Source organism: Octopus sinensis, linkage group LG18 (assembly GCF_006345805.1).
Source record: "Octopus sinensis linkage group LG18, ASM634580v1, whole genome shotgun sequence".
NCBI lineage: Eukaryota > Metazoa > Mollusca > Cephalopoda > Octopoda > Octopodidae > Octopus > Octopus sinensis.
This window is the reverse complement of record NC_043014.1, coordinates 45,007,710-45,025,261: the sequence shown is the minus strand read 5'-3', so window position 1 is coordinate 45,025,261 and position 17,552 is coordinate 45,007,710. Positions and strand designations below refer to the sequence as shown.

General features: G+C 34.9%; 1 protein-coding gene across 5 annotated transcripts in view; it reads left to right on the top strand.

The window, feature by feature from the left end:
* The window catches only part of LOC115221474 (immunoglobulin A1 protease autotransporter), a 323,801-nt gene that overhangs the window by 195,003 nt on the left and 111,246 nt on the right, over window positions 1-17,552 (top strand). The gene's annotated exons all lie outside the window — the stretch shown is intronic.

The following is a 17,552-nucleotide window of genomic DNA, read 5'->3' as shown; positions in this document are numbered from 1 at the left end:
TTATATTTCATTATTATATATCATCATCAGCATCATCATCATCATCATCGTCATCATTTAATGTCCTTTTTTCCATGCTGGCATGGTCTGGACAGTTTGACAAGAACAGACTAGTCAAAGAAAAGATAGTCAGTTGTAGGAATTGTGAAACTAAACAAGAATATGACTGTTTAATCTGCAGGAAAGGAGTGAATAAGGACTCAATATGTTGTGTAATCAGTGTAACCTACAAAGCACAAATAAGGAGAAACATTTCAAAGCTTCATTGTTTTCTACACGTAGCAGATATATCTTTACACCTCAGGTTACATAGTTTGTTCTCATTATCATCATCATCGTCGTTTAACGTCTGCTTTCCATGCTGGCATGGGTTGGATGGTTTGACTGAGGGCTGGCGAGCCAGAAGGCTGCACCAGGCTCCAATCTGATTTGGGAGCCGTAAGAAAAGATTCTCTCTCCATGTGGAAATTCTAGCATATGACTTGTACTTTGATGGTGGGATATGATGCAGCTTGGCCAGAAATAGTCTAAAGATTTGCAACAATCAGTGAAGAATGAGATGAATGTGGTTTACTGGATGTGCAGTATGAGGTTGAGAGACAAACTGAATCAAACTTGTTCAAAAAACAGAAGGGTTACCAATGTATCCAAAGGTCAAAACATATTAGTTATGAACCAACGAAAGTGTTTCTGTATGGTCACTCAGCACCCAAATAACTCTTCAATCAGACTCTACCATTTTAGAAAGGAAGGACACATTGGCTAAAGTAATCTTTGGTATGCTATATTTAAAAAAAAAAAAAAAAGCATGCAAACAGTAGGCGCAGGAGTGGCTGTGTGGTAAGTAGCTTGTTTACCAACCACATGGTTCAAGGTTCAGTCCCACTGCGTGGCACCTTGGGCAAGTGTCTTCTACTATAGCCTTGAGCCGACCAAAGCCTTGTGAGTGGATTTGGTAGACGGACACTGAAAGAAGCCCGTCGTATATATATATATATATATATATATATATATATATATATATATATATATATGTGTGTGTGTGTGTGTGTGTGTGTGTTTGTGTGTCTGTGTTTGTCTCCCTAGAATTGCTTGACAACCGATGCTGGTGTGTTTATGTCCCCGTTACTTAGCGGTTCGGCAAAGAGATTGATAGAATAAGTACTGGGCTTACAAAAGAATAAGTCCCGGGTCGAGTTGCTCGATTAAAGGCGGTGCTCCAGCATGGCCGCAGTCAAATGACTGAAACAAGTAAAAGAGCAAAAGAGTAAAACCATGAGTAGAATGCCATTGATTGTAGGTTTGCTTGATAAGGGCTGGCCTGAGGCTGGTACACAACATCCTCACTTGTATTGGCATGAATGAATGAATATGTGCTTGGTTGATAATGAAGAGTTAGCCTTTCACATGAGATAAAACAAGATTGAAATACATAAAGGGGTGCTGTATTGTAAATTTATCCTACCTAAACAGACATTAAATTGATTGTAGTGATGAAGGTGATTTTTGTGTGTGTGTATGTTTAAAAACTTAGAGAATACTTATTAAGTAGAAATATATACCATCTAACAGACTAGGAGAAATGTTGCTTGTGCTATACGTGCAAGAGTGTTTATGTAAACAAATATTTGTAAAGAGACTTTATGCTAATTTTATTTATACCACGATGTGTAAGTATATTCTGTTGTTTTTTGTGTTCAGAATGAAGAGGCCATTATCTCGTAAAGTAACATGCTGAAAACAAGAGCATTAAAACTTTGGCAGAATATTTACTTAATCTGTTTATAAATCCTAATTTCACTTGTAGTAATTTCATATAAACACATTGTTTCTGAGTTACTCTTGCCTGACTAACTTGTTTACCATCAAACTTACCTCTCAGACTATTGTATGTATGATCTCTCAAGACAAGATGCAATATCTGTCTTGGTATTATGAAGTATTTCTCCTGGCGGTTATTTTAGAAGGAAATAAGTTGTCTGCGTTAACATATATATAGATACAAAACTCATTCAATTCAGTCTTTTGATTTCCCAGCAGTGAAAAATATACTATTATAATTTCGTTTGGGTGAATTCAGCCAATACATGTTTTGACCCGCATTAGCTAGTATTCTCAACTCGAAATTAATCACCATCAAACTAAAAGGAGATAAACAGAAATACTAAAAAAATTACTCAACTGAACATCCAGCTTTAGTAGAAATTGAGGTTTCTGCATGGTCATACAAACTGTTAGAAATAGCAGTCAAATCTGCCTCAAATCTATCTTACCCTACTTTGCCCCCCACCCCATCATCATCATCATCATCATCATCGTTTAACGTCCGCTTTCCATGCTAGCATGGGTTGGACGGTTCAACTGGGGTCTGGGAAGCCCGAAGGCTGCACCAGGCCAGTCAGATCTGGCAGTGTTTCTACAGCTGGATACCCTTCCTATCGCCAACCACTCCGTGAGTGTAGTGGGTGCTTTTTATGTGCCACTGACATACGTGCCAGACGAGGCTGGCGAACGGCCACGCCCAGATGGTGTTTTTTATGTGCCACCGACACATAAAAGATAACATTGTCGTTGATACACAATTTAAATAAAGCAGATTGGAATATCTTTGATTATAGGTTTGTGGATGTTGATATCTTACTCTTGTCTGTTCTGCAAATTCAAAGACTTGCAGAATAAAAAAAAATCTTTTACTTGAAAAGGAGGTAACTTTGAATAAAGCATGATTGGAATATCTTTGATCATAGGTTTGTTCAATTAGAGTTGTCCTGCAGCAAAGATATTAGACTACCTGCTTCATAGGTTTGGAGTTCAAATCCACTCCCAGTGTCATTTAGTTAGTTCTGCATTCCACTGTTTGAAACATACAGTAGATCTTTTTATTCATTAATTAGTCATAACAAGAGAGGCAGTACCTGTGGTCTTTGCAAGCCTACTAAGAATGTTGGGTGATGCAGTTGATGTTCAGTTTGAACCACTCTTGGGTGTTTTTATGTACATGTTTCTCAGTAGTAATATTTTCTGACTAACGATAATTTAAGTTAACTTTCATGTATTCCTATTATTGGCCTTTTTCTAGGAGACATTAAAAAAAAAAACATTCATTCATTTAGGGATTTTTTTTTTACACCATACATAAATTAGACAGGGAGTTATTTGAGACAGAGTTTTATGACTGATTCTCTTCCTATCACCCACATTTACCTGCTTTTCAAGTAAAAGATTTTTTTTATTCTGCGGGTCTTTGAATTTTCAGAACAGACAAGCATAAAATATCAGCATTCACAAACATGAGTGCATGCATGCACATACTTACACTCGCTCGCTCTCTCTCTTACACACACAAACACACACATCAGGTTTTTTACAGTCTCTGTCTACCAAATTCACTTACAAGTCATTGGTTATCCCAGGATGAAAGTAAGAAACTAGAAAGTACTTATCCAAGGTACCATGCAGTAAGACTGAACCCAAATACACATAGCTACCAAGTGAACTTCTTAACTACATAATACCTGCACCTATATTATCTTTATATATATAAACGGCAAAATGTCTGTGTGTGTGTCCTTTATACAAATCCACAATTTTTCAGTGAAAGGGCTTGCACTTTCTATGGTCATTCAAAACTGGCCAAGGGTGGTCATGCACATCTTTACATTTCCTCAGTCACCCCGCAAAGCCATTAAAAATCAATAGCAGTGACTTTTTTGTGAATTTTCTATCCAAAACCCAGTCAAAATGCCTGAAACTTGATACGCCAATTGAATGCCAGCTAGCTGTATGTGATTGGTCGGAGATTTGGACAGTACTCGCGTGTATGTGTGCACGCATGCAGCTGTATATGCATGCACTAGCACTATGACCCGGCAATGCTGGGTCATAGTGCTAGTAGACGTTAAATCCTATGCCTATTGCATCCACAAATATCTAAGAAAACTTCAATTTTGCTCCAAAGTTAATTCCTTACCTTATATTGCCATTAATTTTGAGTTTGTAATTATTTTAGTAACTATTGCTTATTGCAATTTTCATGATCTTTTTCATGCCAACTTCATTAAGATGAAGTAAATGGACTAGAGGTGTAGTTTGTTAGTTTGTTTTTCCCATTTGTTGCCATCACACATATATGAAAAGGAGTTGCTGAAGCCAATATTGAAAGAGTAGAAAGAGTAATCAGCCTTATTTACAATTAGGTATCAATTTTGTTGGTTTATTAACCTAGATCTTCATCACATTTGAAACTCAGTAACAAAACACTACCTAACATTTTCAAATATTTAGTTACTCTGAAGCTCATTTTGAACAGTGCTAAATATATTTTCAGATACAAACTGATTCTTTAATAAATACAACAAAAATATATAAATGTTCAAAACATGACCTAAAGATTCCTCTTTCACTAGCTACAGCTCAAAGGACAGATGTTACTTCTAATCCAAACTATGGCCCAAAGATTACTTCTAGTTTCTTTGCCAAACATCAAGTAGTAAAAGGTTAAGTTGACCTTTGAGAGATTTCAACTCAACACCACAAGACAGCAAACTAGAAGATCATAACATATATGGCTGGATGCTCATATATCTGCACTAAATTCCCAGCCAAGAAATAAATATATGCTATTATTCAATGCTTGAATATCAGACATTTGATAACAATCTAGCATTACATTTTGCTTTAACACAACACTGGAATGCACTGCCAATTATTGCAATCAACTGCAGCTAACTGTAGTTACAATATATTTTGCTTCTCTGCCTTTGTTCTATGTAAGAGACTCCGATTCATTGTGAGACTTGATTACATTTCTGAAGTGGATTTCTGAGGGGAATCATTATTATTATTATTATTATTATTATTATTCTCTGTGATGCAGACAAATATTAAAAAAATCCGTACCATGTTCACTTGTAAAGCTATCTCTGCTAACTTTCTTTCTCTGTAGCTTTTCTTACAACAGCTACATCATATCATATATCACAGTCAACTGATCTTATGGACTTGCGTTTGTGCTTTCTTCTCGCAACCCAACAGTAGCAGCAACAGCAACAGCAGCAGTAGCAGCAGCTCTACAGCTAAACACTCCCACTAAAAGTGAATTTATTACTTAAACTTTACGCTCTCTCTCTCTCTCTTTCTTTCTTTCTTCCTATTTTTTTTTTTTTTTCCGTGCTAGAAAGCTTTGAAAGAGCTTCAACACTTTTCCAGCAGAGATTTTGTTGTTTGTTGTTTCTCCTATTTCTTACCGAAATAGTTATAATTCCATATAATTCCTTGACTGTTTTACAACAACTATAGTAAAAAAAAAATACTCTGCTGGGTAGATGCTACTTCACCAATTATTCACCTTTACACTTTCCTAATTTGTTTACAACTGAAGATATTTCAGATTTAATTTTCATGTCATGATAAAAAAAATTCATATGTGTATGTATGTATGTATGAATGTATATTAATATATGTGTGTAAGTATGTGTATGTGTATGTGTATGCCTATATATATATGTGTGTGTGTGTGTGTGTGTATCTTGATATAAGTACATACACACACATGCATAAATACATATATGTGTGTGTATATATATTTATACACACATACACATACATACATACAGGGGTTGGACAAAATGATGGAAACACCTTAAAATTTCAAACAAATTTATTTTAATATGGGGTAGGACTCCCTTTGGCAGTAACTACAGCTTGAATTCTATGAGGTATGGACTCATACAAAGTTTGAATTGTTTTCAAAGGAGTTTTTGTCCATTTTTCAGCTAAAACCGTCTCCAGTTCTTGTAGTGATGATGGTGGAGGATATCAACTCTTTACTCGTTTTTCTAAAATGTGCCATAAATATTCAATAATATTGAGATCTGGGGACTGTGGTGGCCAGATAAGATGTTCAACTTCACTAGAATGTTCCTTGTGCCATTCAATAACAACTTTAGCTGTGTGAATTGGTGCATTATCATCCTGAAAGAATGCGCCCCCCCCCCACAGTTCCACAACCATAGGATGAATTTGATCAGATAAAATGCTTAAATAGTCTTCACTATTAATTCTGCTATGAAGGGAAACTATTGGGCTGACAGATTTCCAAGATATAGCCACCACCACCCCAGATCATCACAGATCCTTCTCCATGTTTAACAGTTGGAAGAAGGCAGTCTGGGTCAAATGCTTCTTTTGGCTGTCGCCACACGTATACTCGGCCAGTGGTCAGAAATAAGGTAAAGGATGACTCGTCCGAGAAAATAACATTCTTCCACTGCTCTAGGGACCAATTCTGTAGGCCTTTACTCCACTCTAAATACTTTGCAACATTTGTTTTTGAAAGTAGTGGTTTTCTGATTACAGCCCTCCCATGAAATCCAGCTTTGTGCAGCTCCTGGTGAACAGTTTTTGTGGAAACTGGGTTGTTTCGGTGGTCATTAAGCTCTGCAGTAATTTTTGGAACTGTACTTTTGTGACCCTTTCTAACAATTTGCATAAGAGTCTGATGATTCCTATCTGAAAGTTTTGGTTTTCTTCTGGAGTTTTGTTTCAACAAGGAGGTTTCTCCCTCTTTCTCAAAGGCTGTCATTACTTTTGAGACAGTACTTCTTGATACACCAAACATTTCAGCTGTTTACATTATGCTAGCACCTGCCATACGAGCACCAACAATTTGGCTTCTTTGAAAGTCCAATTGATTTGTCATTTTAATGAATTTTAATTACCTTTTTCTGATGATATCTGAAAAGAAACAGCAATTTTAGCAAAACATGTTAAGCAACACTAATAATAAATCAAAAAGCATAAAAATAAACAAGCATTTGACAGTATTATAGATATTTCAAAATTACGAAGCTATGATGCTAGGTGTTTCCATTATTTTGTCCAACCCCTGTACATGCATGAGTGTGTGTGTGTGTGTGTGTGTGTGTGTGTGTGTGTGTATGGATAGAGGTATGGTTGAGTGGTTAAAAATTTCAGTTAGCAGTTATGAGGTCCTAGGTTCAATCTCATGGCATCTTGGGTAAGTGTATTTCACCATAATTTTAGGCTGCCACAAACTTCAAGAGAGAAATTATCAAACAGACACTGTTGAAGACTGTGGAATAGAGTGTACCTGTAATTCATAGGACCAGCCTTATGAAGTGCTGTCTTGCTGATTCTGATTCTGCTTGAGAATTATGTTAAGGATGCAAATGTTTGTGGAATATTCAGTCACTTAATTCAATGATTAGGCACTTCAGTTGATCAAATAACTGGAATACTCACTACTGTTAGGGGATCCTCATTTTTTTATGTATATATTTAACATATCTATATCTGCCTGCACCCCTTCTCATTCTCTCTCTCTCTCTCTTCTCTCTCTCTCTCTCTCTCTCTCTCTCTCTCTCTCTCTCTCTCTCTCTCTCTCTCTCTGCAAAACTTATGTTTGGAAAGCATAATGTGTATGTACATAATTGGGTCCATCACTCTATGTCCCTACCAAATCTACATGCGCTTCTTCCTCTCTTTCGTCTCTCTACCTCTTATCCTTCCATCATTCTTCTATCAACTGTTGTAATTAATGAAAGGTGTGTGACTTAGTCGTTAGGGTGTTGAACTCATGATCATAAGATTCTGGTTTTGACCCCTGGACTAGGTGATGCATTGTGTTCTTGAGCAAAACACTTCATTTCACATTACCCCAGTCCACTCAGCTAGCACAAATTACTATTCCTACAACAGACCAGCATCCCATCCTGTGGGAAACCATCATTATGAGTCTGTATTGCTTGGAAAGGAGCTTTACCCTTTTATCCTAATTAATGAATACAGAACTTTTTACTACACACACACACACACACACACACATGTATGTATATATATTCACCCTTTTTGTACTACTAGTTATCATTCCTTCTCCTTTGGGTCATCCCCTATTGACATTCATCCCTCATTCTTATTGTCCCACTACTTGTATGTAACTTTGACCACCTCTACTCCTATTTCTATCTTTACTGGATTCACTCATGAGACTGCAGCCATGCTGGGGCACTGCTTTGGCGAATTTTAGTCTTACAAATTGACACCACCACTATTGCTACCCATATGCTTGCAACCATTGCTCACCCTTCCTGATCCTTCTTTCTCCCATGCTCTCTTCTGTTCACCTCTTGGGCATGTTACTTCGAGAGTATCTTCTGGCACCTCATCATTACCATCTTTATCTCTCTTTCTGGCACCGCTACATTCATCTCTGCCCACCCATATATATATATATATATATATATATATATATATATATATATATATATATATATATATATATATAGCAGGAGGAGGACCCTGAATTTATTTCATAATAATAAACCTGTTTCTGTTCCTCCCATCATATTTTAAGCTCTCAACATCACACATAAAACTGCCTCCTGCTCTCCTTTTCTCCCTTTCAGTTGTGGTGAGGGCTCTTTAGTTTTGTAAGTTAGAAGGTGACCTCACTAGGACCGGTGCCACAACAACAACAACAACAAAGAAAAAATACCCAGTACACTCTGTAAAGTAGTTGGGATTGAGAATAGTATCTATCCATAGAAACCATGACAAAACTGCAACAGTGGAGCAAGACCACCTAGTAGATCCTGCCAAACTGTCCAACTCATGCCAGCATGGAAAACAGATATGAAATGATGAATGGATGGCACACACAAACACATGCGTGTGCGCAGATGACACACACCACACACATACACTTGTGAACATACACATTAAACGTGTTTATATATATATATATATATATATATATATGTATGTATTAACATTTTTCTGAATCTTCAGATTTTTCTATATGCTAGACCACTGGTTTTAAATTGATATTAATCAAATTAATATTTAATTTTTCACCCTTATTATTTTAAATTTATATATATATTATATATATATATATATATATGTATGTATGTGTATATATATATGTATGTGTGTATATATATGTATGTGTATATATATATATATGTATGTGTATATATATATATGTATGTGTGTGTATATATATATATATATATATATATGTATGTATGTATATATATGCATCTATGTGTGGGTGTGTAGTGGGGCATTTACGTATGTACTTATGATCTGAATTTCTTGCATGATTAAGAAATATTAGTTTCCAACATTTATCTAAAGAAGATAACCAAAAGTAAGTTTGTGTGTGTGCGTACCTGTGCATACATGAGAGAGAGAGAGAGAGAGAGAGAGAGAGAGAAAGCAGCATCAAGAAAGAAAGTAAGAAAAAGGAAGATACAGAGCAATATATAGAGAGAGATCTAACATTCAATAATGGGGAAGAGTTCAAGAAAAGATATTATTTCTGTTAAAAATAGATGGAATGATGTCTGAAATAATATCTATAGTCTTCAGAATGTTTGATATGATAAGTGTATAAGTTTTATGGCAACTGCTCACCAAGGTGGAAATAGTCTTGTAAGTATTACTGAAAGAAGAATATACATTCATCTGAAAATAGCTTCACCTACAAGCATTTGCTTACGTATGTTGGGTCTCTAGAATCCTTGCTGAAGCTTATCAAACAGAGGTTTGTACCTTCTCTCACTCTCAAGGAAGCTGCTTCAGTTGCAATCAATTAGTCTTTCACTTTGTTGTATTTATCTTCTAACTATTATTATAAATGGTCTTTCCTTCCACCTTCTTGCAACCTCCACCTTCCCACACACTTCTTCTACTATCTTCTGGTGGTACTGCTGCTGCTATTGCTGCTGCTGAGAAACATGCTAGTTGTTTACATAAACTAGCTAAACTGTGAATGGAGTAATATTTCAACCCGCTCAGCCATCTAAACCTGCCATCCTTCACTATCAGTTAATTGCGTTTTCTGCTAGAAATTTTTCGAAGCATCCAAAACCAGTCTTAACTTTAATGACAGCTGCCAGGCGGGATTTTCTGGCTCCTCCTAAATTTTCACCTATACCAAACCTTAAAATTGCTTTTATTCCTTGAATCTTGTATCTCTCCTAATAAGAACTTTTTTGTTTTATTATTTATGTATAAATAATATATACATATATATATATATATATATAATATATATATATATATGTATGTATGTGTATATATATATGTATGTGTGTATATATATGTGTGTGTATATATATATGTATGTGTATATATATATATGTATGTGTGTGTATATATATATATATATATATATATGTATGTATGTATATATATGCATCTATGTGTGGGTGTGTAGTGGGGCATTTACGTATGTACTTATGATCTGAATTTCTTGCATGATTAAGAAATATTAGTTTCCAACATTTATCTAAAGAAGATAACCAAAAGTAAGTTTGTGTGTGTGCGTACCTGTGCATACATGAGAGAGAGAGAGAGAGAGAGAAAGCAGCATCAAGAAAGAAAGTAAGAAAAAGGAAGATACAGAGCAATATATAGAGAGAGATCTAACATTCAATAATGGGGAAGAGTTCAAGAAAAGATATTATTTCTGTTAAAAATAGATGGAATGATGTCTGAAATAATATCTATAGTCTTCAGAATGTTTGATATGATAAGTGTATAAGTTTTATGGCAACTGCTCACCAAGGTGGAAATAGTCTTGTAAGTATTACTGAAAGAAGAATATACATTCATCTGAAAATAGCTTCACCTACAAGCATTTGCTTACGTATGTTGGGTCTCTAGAATCCTTGCTGAAGCTTATCAAACAGAGGTTTGTACCTTCTCTCACTCTCAAGGAAGCTGCTTCAGTTGCAATCAATTAGTCTTTCACTTTGTTGTATTTATCTTCTAACTATTATTATAAATGGTCTTTCCCTTCCACCTTCTTGCAACCTCCACCTTCCCACACACTTCTTCTACTATCTTCTGGTGGTACTGCTGCTGCTATTGCTGCTGCTGAGAAACATGCTAGTTGTTTACATAAACTAGCTAAACTGTGAATGGAGTAATATTTCAACCCGCTCAGCCATCTAAACCTGCCATCCTTCACTATCAGTTAATTGCGTTTTCTGCTAGAAATTTTTCGAAGCATCCAAAACCAGTCTTAACTTTAATGACAGCTGCCAGGCGGGATTTTCTGGCTCCTCCTAAATTTTCACCTATACCAAACCTTAAAATTGCTTTTATTCCTTGAATCTTGTATCTCTCCTAATAAGAACTTTTTTGTTTTATTATTTATGTATAAATAATATATACATATATATATATATATATACATATATATATACATATATATACCTATATATATATATCTATATATATATATATATATATGTATATATATATGAATATATATATGTATACATATATATATATATAGCTGTGCCTACCTGTATTCTTTCTTAGACTAATCAATACACTGAAGTTGAATTCCATACATACATAAGTATATGTTTGTATATAGAGCCAGAATTGAAAAATATTTACATATACATACACACATATACATACATATATAAATTGACATTATAAGAAATTTTAAAATAATGAATTCTAACGATCAGGTAAGAACAACGATATTGTTAATAACCTTTTCACTATGGAAATTTTGTCCAGTTTTACTTGAGTATTTATCAAGTATTTATTGAATACATGGAAAAAAAAAAATACATTATATCTAAAGATTTTTATGACAAGCTAAAATGGAGACAAGATAAATGCTGAGAGTGAGGGGGAGTAAGAAAGAAGAAAAAAAATGTGTACAAATACATGTGAGTGTGTGTATGTATCTCCGTTCTGTGTGTGCACGTGTAATGTAGAGAAAGAAGAAAAAAACAGAGAGGTGGCGAAAGATACTCTAAATTTATATTCCATTATAACATCTTATTCTTCCACACTTTGAAATGTAAATGTTGTGGCTTCTAGACTGCTGTTAAATTATTATTTATTATCATGAGAATATTATTAGTTTTATTATTGATGGTTTGCTATTCTTCATTCATTTCATACCTTTTATATGTATTATCTATATGATCTTTCTTTTTTGTGATCCACTCGTATATTACTGTCTTCAGTTTCTCTATCTCTGTGTGTTTGTAGTACATGATTTATGGTTTACTTCTAGTCAAGTTCTTCATAAATTACTCTATTTATTTTGATATAAATGTGTTTTATTAAGGTTGCTTTTTAAACATTTATTTCTTGTGTTTTGTTTTTTTTATTATTTTTATTTTCTATATTTTTTATTCTCACTTTGATTTGAACAATGCCATTTGTTGATTGCTCTTATCAAACATTCATTATCTCAAACTATATCTACTGTGTAGTTTTCTTTCCAGCTTAGTCTGTACTTATGGATATCATATAGTGCAACAACAGACTAAATATGAATTGTTTAAGAGTTTGTACTTAGATATCATTAGTCATAGATTAAAAACAACAACAAAAATTAAATAAGAAAAATTTTCATCCCCTTAGTAAAAGAGCTGCATGTTAGATGGAACTCTTCATGTTAAACAATAATTTACATTGATATATGTGTTACTTCAGTTGAAATAAATCAGTGTCGTGATGCTGTATATCTTCATAATGTTGGTGGAAAATATATATATATATATATAAATAATGTATTTATAAACAGCAGTATTAGAGTGTAAATTAAACATATATGTAAATATATATATGTAGATATATCAAAATAAGTTCTCCATCAAGATAATTCACAGCAACTGATGTAGTCAAGATATGGGATAACAAATTGCCATATACTTTTTTTGAACATGTCAAAATATTAAAAAGTAAAACCATAAATTTAGACTTTATCTGAATATACTTGAGGATAATATTGAGGATGATAAACTACAGGGTACCTCTTTTTTTTAACTTGATCAAATTATTCCTTTACCTTCATACACCCACTTTGTTGAAAGCCTACCACAGTGTGGGTGTCACTTAGTGACAGGTTGGATTTCGTGTTTGGATCCACCCTCCAGTAATATTTACTATGTAGCAGGCGTTGCATCACATTGACAGTTGTTTACAAGGGGAGGGTTCAGTAGATACTCCCTTTTTTTTTTTTTTTAAATAAAAGTGTTGATTGACAATTGGATGTTACTATTTACAGCATCTTTAATTGAATTTTGACTATTTCAATATCTGAAATTTTTCTAAAATACAATTTTCCCCTCAAAGAACAAATTTGAAATATTTGCATTTAATGGAGAGTATTTCAGCAAATGAAAGCCAACTTGCAAGTGACTTGATACTTTAAACTTGATACTTTGCAACCAGTGAAGTCACCAGAGCCATCTCCATGCTTATATATATATATGTATATATATTTTTTATCCTTTACTTGTTTCAGTTACTAGACTGCGGCCATGCTGGGGCACTGCCTTGAAGCATTTTTGTTGAGTGAATCAATCCTAATACTTTTTTGTTTTAAAGCCTGGTACTTATTCTATCAGCCTCTTTTGCCGAACTGCACAGGGATGTAACCAAACCAACACCAGTTGCAGTTGTCAAGCAAGGGTGGTGGATGAACAGGCACAAAGACATACACACATGTATATATACAATAGGCTTCTTTCAGTTTCCAACTACCAAATCCACTCTCAAAGCTTAGGTTGGCCCATGGCTATAGTAGAAGATGCTTGCCTAAGCTGCTATGCAGTGGGACTGAACCCAGAACCACATGGCTGGGAAGCAAACTTCTTACCACACAGCCACACCTGTGAAGATGTATGTGTGTGTGTGTTTGTTTTTAGGTGTATTTGTATATGGATATTTAATTGCAGAAACTTAATTAAGGAAATACAAGACTGAACAAATATTGATCTTTTTTATCATTCTCCCTATGATATGAATAAGAAACAGTAGAACAAAATTTTCACATTTGTATTTAGTTGCTTTATTTTTCATAGGGACATCTGAATGTCCTTTAAGTTAGTACTTTTAAGTAATACCTTGGAAATGAAACATTATTTATGAAGAATTGCTGTAAGTCTAAAATATTTTCAAAGATGTTCTAGTTTATGCAATTAAGCTGCTTGTTCTTTACATAATCTCAATCTCTTTACTTGATAAGTTTAAAACATGTTTACTTCTAGTGATGCCATTAGCAAAATGTATCTATTTGTGAAGATCTTACAATGGAAAATGTCTGCATTATAGCAGAAAACATTCTCTGATTAGTTATTATTTACTTAACTTCTCCTCAACACTCTAACAACAGTACTTTATCACTATCACAATGTGGGCAGGAATTACAAGTCCATGCCAACGTTGTTGATACGTAAGAGGTAGGTGAGTGATGCTGTTACTACTTAGCAGTTGATGCAAGCAAAGGAAACTGAGTGGAGTTTGCCTACACGTAAATACATAGCAAATTGTTTGTACATTGTGTAGGTGTGCAAAGAGAGAGAGAGAGAGAGAAAGAACAACAATAAAAAGAAAGCAAAAACAGAAAGCAAAAACAGAAAGCAATTTTGATGTATCTTCATAGTTGTAATGGCTAGATATTTAATTAGAAATACACAGAAGAGGAAGTAAAAGAGTAAATGACTGGAAATTGATATAGCTACATTATAAACCAACAACAGATGTGTGAGAATCTCTTGTAGCAAAATAAATATAAACAAAATTCATATTGAAATTGCTTTCTCTCTATAAAAATACTTTATTTCATTACTTAGCTAATTTGAGAGATGGCTTTAGGTGTCCTAAAATTTTCCTAGGCCATGGAGTCATACCTCTTCCTAGTATGTTATGTTTAAAACATTGTTTGGTACTGTCCTTCCCTTATCAAATAAATGTAAATTAAACCTGCCAGGCATTTAGTTATTGGCTACCCATTTTGGCACCCCTGAACAGGTTCTACATCTTTAACCCTTTCGTTACCAACCCAGCCAAAACGGCTCTGGCTCTGTGGTACAAATGTCTTGTTTTCATAAGATTTGAATTAAAACCTTCCCCCAAACCTTAGTCGCAATTTATGTTCCTAACACTAGCTTAATGATAACTAAGTTATTTTACTAAATTCTTTGTTATATTTAAAATAATTGAAAGCAATACAGAGCATCTCAAAATAAATACAATAACGAATGGGTTTACAAATGGTAATCCAATAGGAACTAATAATTCTTGCAAAATTAAAAACAACTATTTCAAATATATCAGTTTAAAATTGAAAATTGTAATTATTGCCTTACTTCTTCAAAACCAAAGAATATCAACTTCTGATTCGGAGACATTTTTAGTTCCACAATCACAATTTCACCTCATCCACCAATGTGCACTTATGCAAAGCATGAAGCATTGAAAGATAGCTAGATATCATTTCAATATGTGTACCTCAATGTTTTTAAATCCTGGTTTTTCTGTGTTCCAAGATGTGATAGGACTAGCCTCAATTGATCAAGATAAATAGAAAAGATGGGAATATAACCACTTGCTTTTGCTATCTATCAGATATGTGTATATGTGTATATATATATATATATATATATATATATATAATGTGTGTACCAGTGGCACATGAAAAACATTCGAGAGAGGTCATTGCCAGTGCCACTGGACAGGCTCCTATGCACATGGCTTGTAAAAAACATTATTTGAGCATGGCCGTTGCCAGTACCGCCTAATTGGCCCTCATGCTAGTGGCATGTAAAAGCACCCACTACACCCCCGGAGTGGTTGGCATTAGGAAGGGCATCCAGCTGTAGAAACTCTGCCAGATCAGACTGGAGCTTGGTGCAGCCATCTGGTTCACCAGTCCTCAGTCAAATTGTCCAACCCATGCTAGCATGGAAAGCGGATGTTAAACGATGATGATGATGATGATATACATATATATATATATATATATATGTGCATATCATAAGATAATGTTCGTAAAGTAGACCAAAAATATACGCCCTCTCTAAATAACTGGCTCAGTCTTAAAAACACATTTATTGATGAAAATCTTTCTCATGATCTCTGAAAACATAAACTTATAAGAACCTTCAAATAAGCAACATATATTGCCTGGAAGAACTGAAGATAATTTTCTCAGTACTAAGAAATAGTCCCTAAGCCAATGAACGAAAGCAAATGTTATTGCAGCAAATCAAAAAAGAGTTCAAGATGCAATAATGTTGCCATCTTTTTTCTGCATGCCTGTCTCTGTGTAGTTGGAGAGGGGAAATATATAACAATAGCCATTCCATCTTTCTAAGATGCACCTCCAAAATGGAAGTTTGAATTGTCATTTTCTCTCCAAGTTCCAGAATTCTCCGGCTATAGAATGACTCACTATACAAGAAATGAGTCATCTCTATCTTAAATGCAACCAAACAGAATGTATTTTGTAATTAGGGTACAGATATGTTTTATCTTACGGCCTTATAATTTTACTTACCCTTTGACTGATGTACAGCCAAAAAAGGGTTCTATTAGAACAGATGAACATGAATAGAGTGCAGAGGCAGCATTTGAAGATCACAAAGAATTGAGGCAAATTGAAGACAGTTGAGTGGTGTATGGATTTGCCAAAATACAAAGAAAAAGAAAGCAAGGGCTAATAAATTGCAATACTTAAATTAAAAGGGAGGGAGGGAGGGAGGGGAAGATGGGTGTCATACTCTCTTTACTCTTTACTCTTTTACTTGTTTCAGTCATTTGACTGCGGCCATGCTGGAGCACCACCTTTAGTCGAGCAAATTGACCCCGGGACTTATTCTTTGTAAGCCCAGTACTTATTCTATCGGTCTCTTTTGCTGAACTGCTAAGTGACGGGGACGTAAACACACCAGCATCGGTTGTCAAGCAATGCTAGGGGGACAAACACAGACACACAAACACACACACATACATATATATAGATACATATATACGACAGGCTTCTTTCAGTTTCCGTCTACCAAATCCACTCACAAGGCATTGGTCGGCCTGGGGCTATAGTAGAAGACACTTGCCCAAGATGCCACGCAGTGGGACTGAACCCGCAACCATGTGGTTGGTTAGCAAGCTACTTACCACACAGCCACTCCTGCGCCTGGTTAGAAATCTAAATAAAGACATGGTTTAGGAAAGTTGTTGTTGATGTAATAATTGTTGTTGTTGCTGCTACAGTTGTTCTTGTTTGACTTGATCAAGCAGATCGATAATGGACATTATTCCAGCCATAACCATCTCATTTGTTTTTTCAAACATTATGTGTTCCAGACCGTATTATTTGTTTGCTGTAGGCATAGGTGTGGCTGTGTGGTCAAGAACCTTTGCTTGCCAACCAGATGGTCTTGGGTTCAGTCCAACTGCATGACATCTTAGGCAAGTATCTTCTACTACAGCCCCTGGCCAGCCAAAGCCTTGTGAGTAGATTTGGTAGACAGAAGCTGAAAGAAGCCCATCATGATGTGGTGTGTGTGTGTGTGTATACCCTTGTTGAGACATATGATGGTCGTGAATGAAAATCACTGTTATACAAACAGGATTGTTCGTTTCCATTTTTCCATGAAAATCTTATCTAGCTGTAGAAAAATATTCCCTTTGAAAAACCGGTGAGGGTTGGCAACAGGAAGGGCATTCAGCCATAGAAAATCTGTCTCAGCACTTTTCTATAC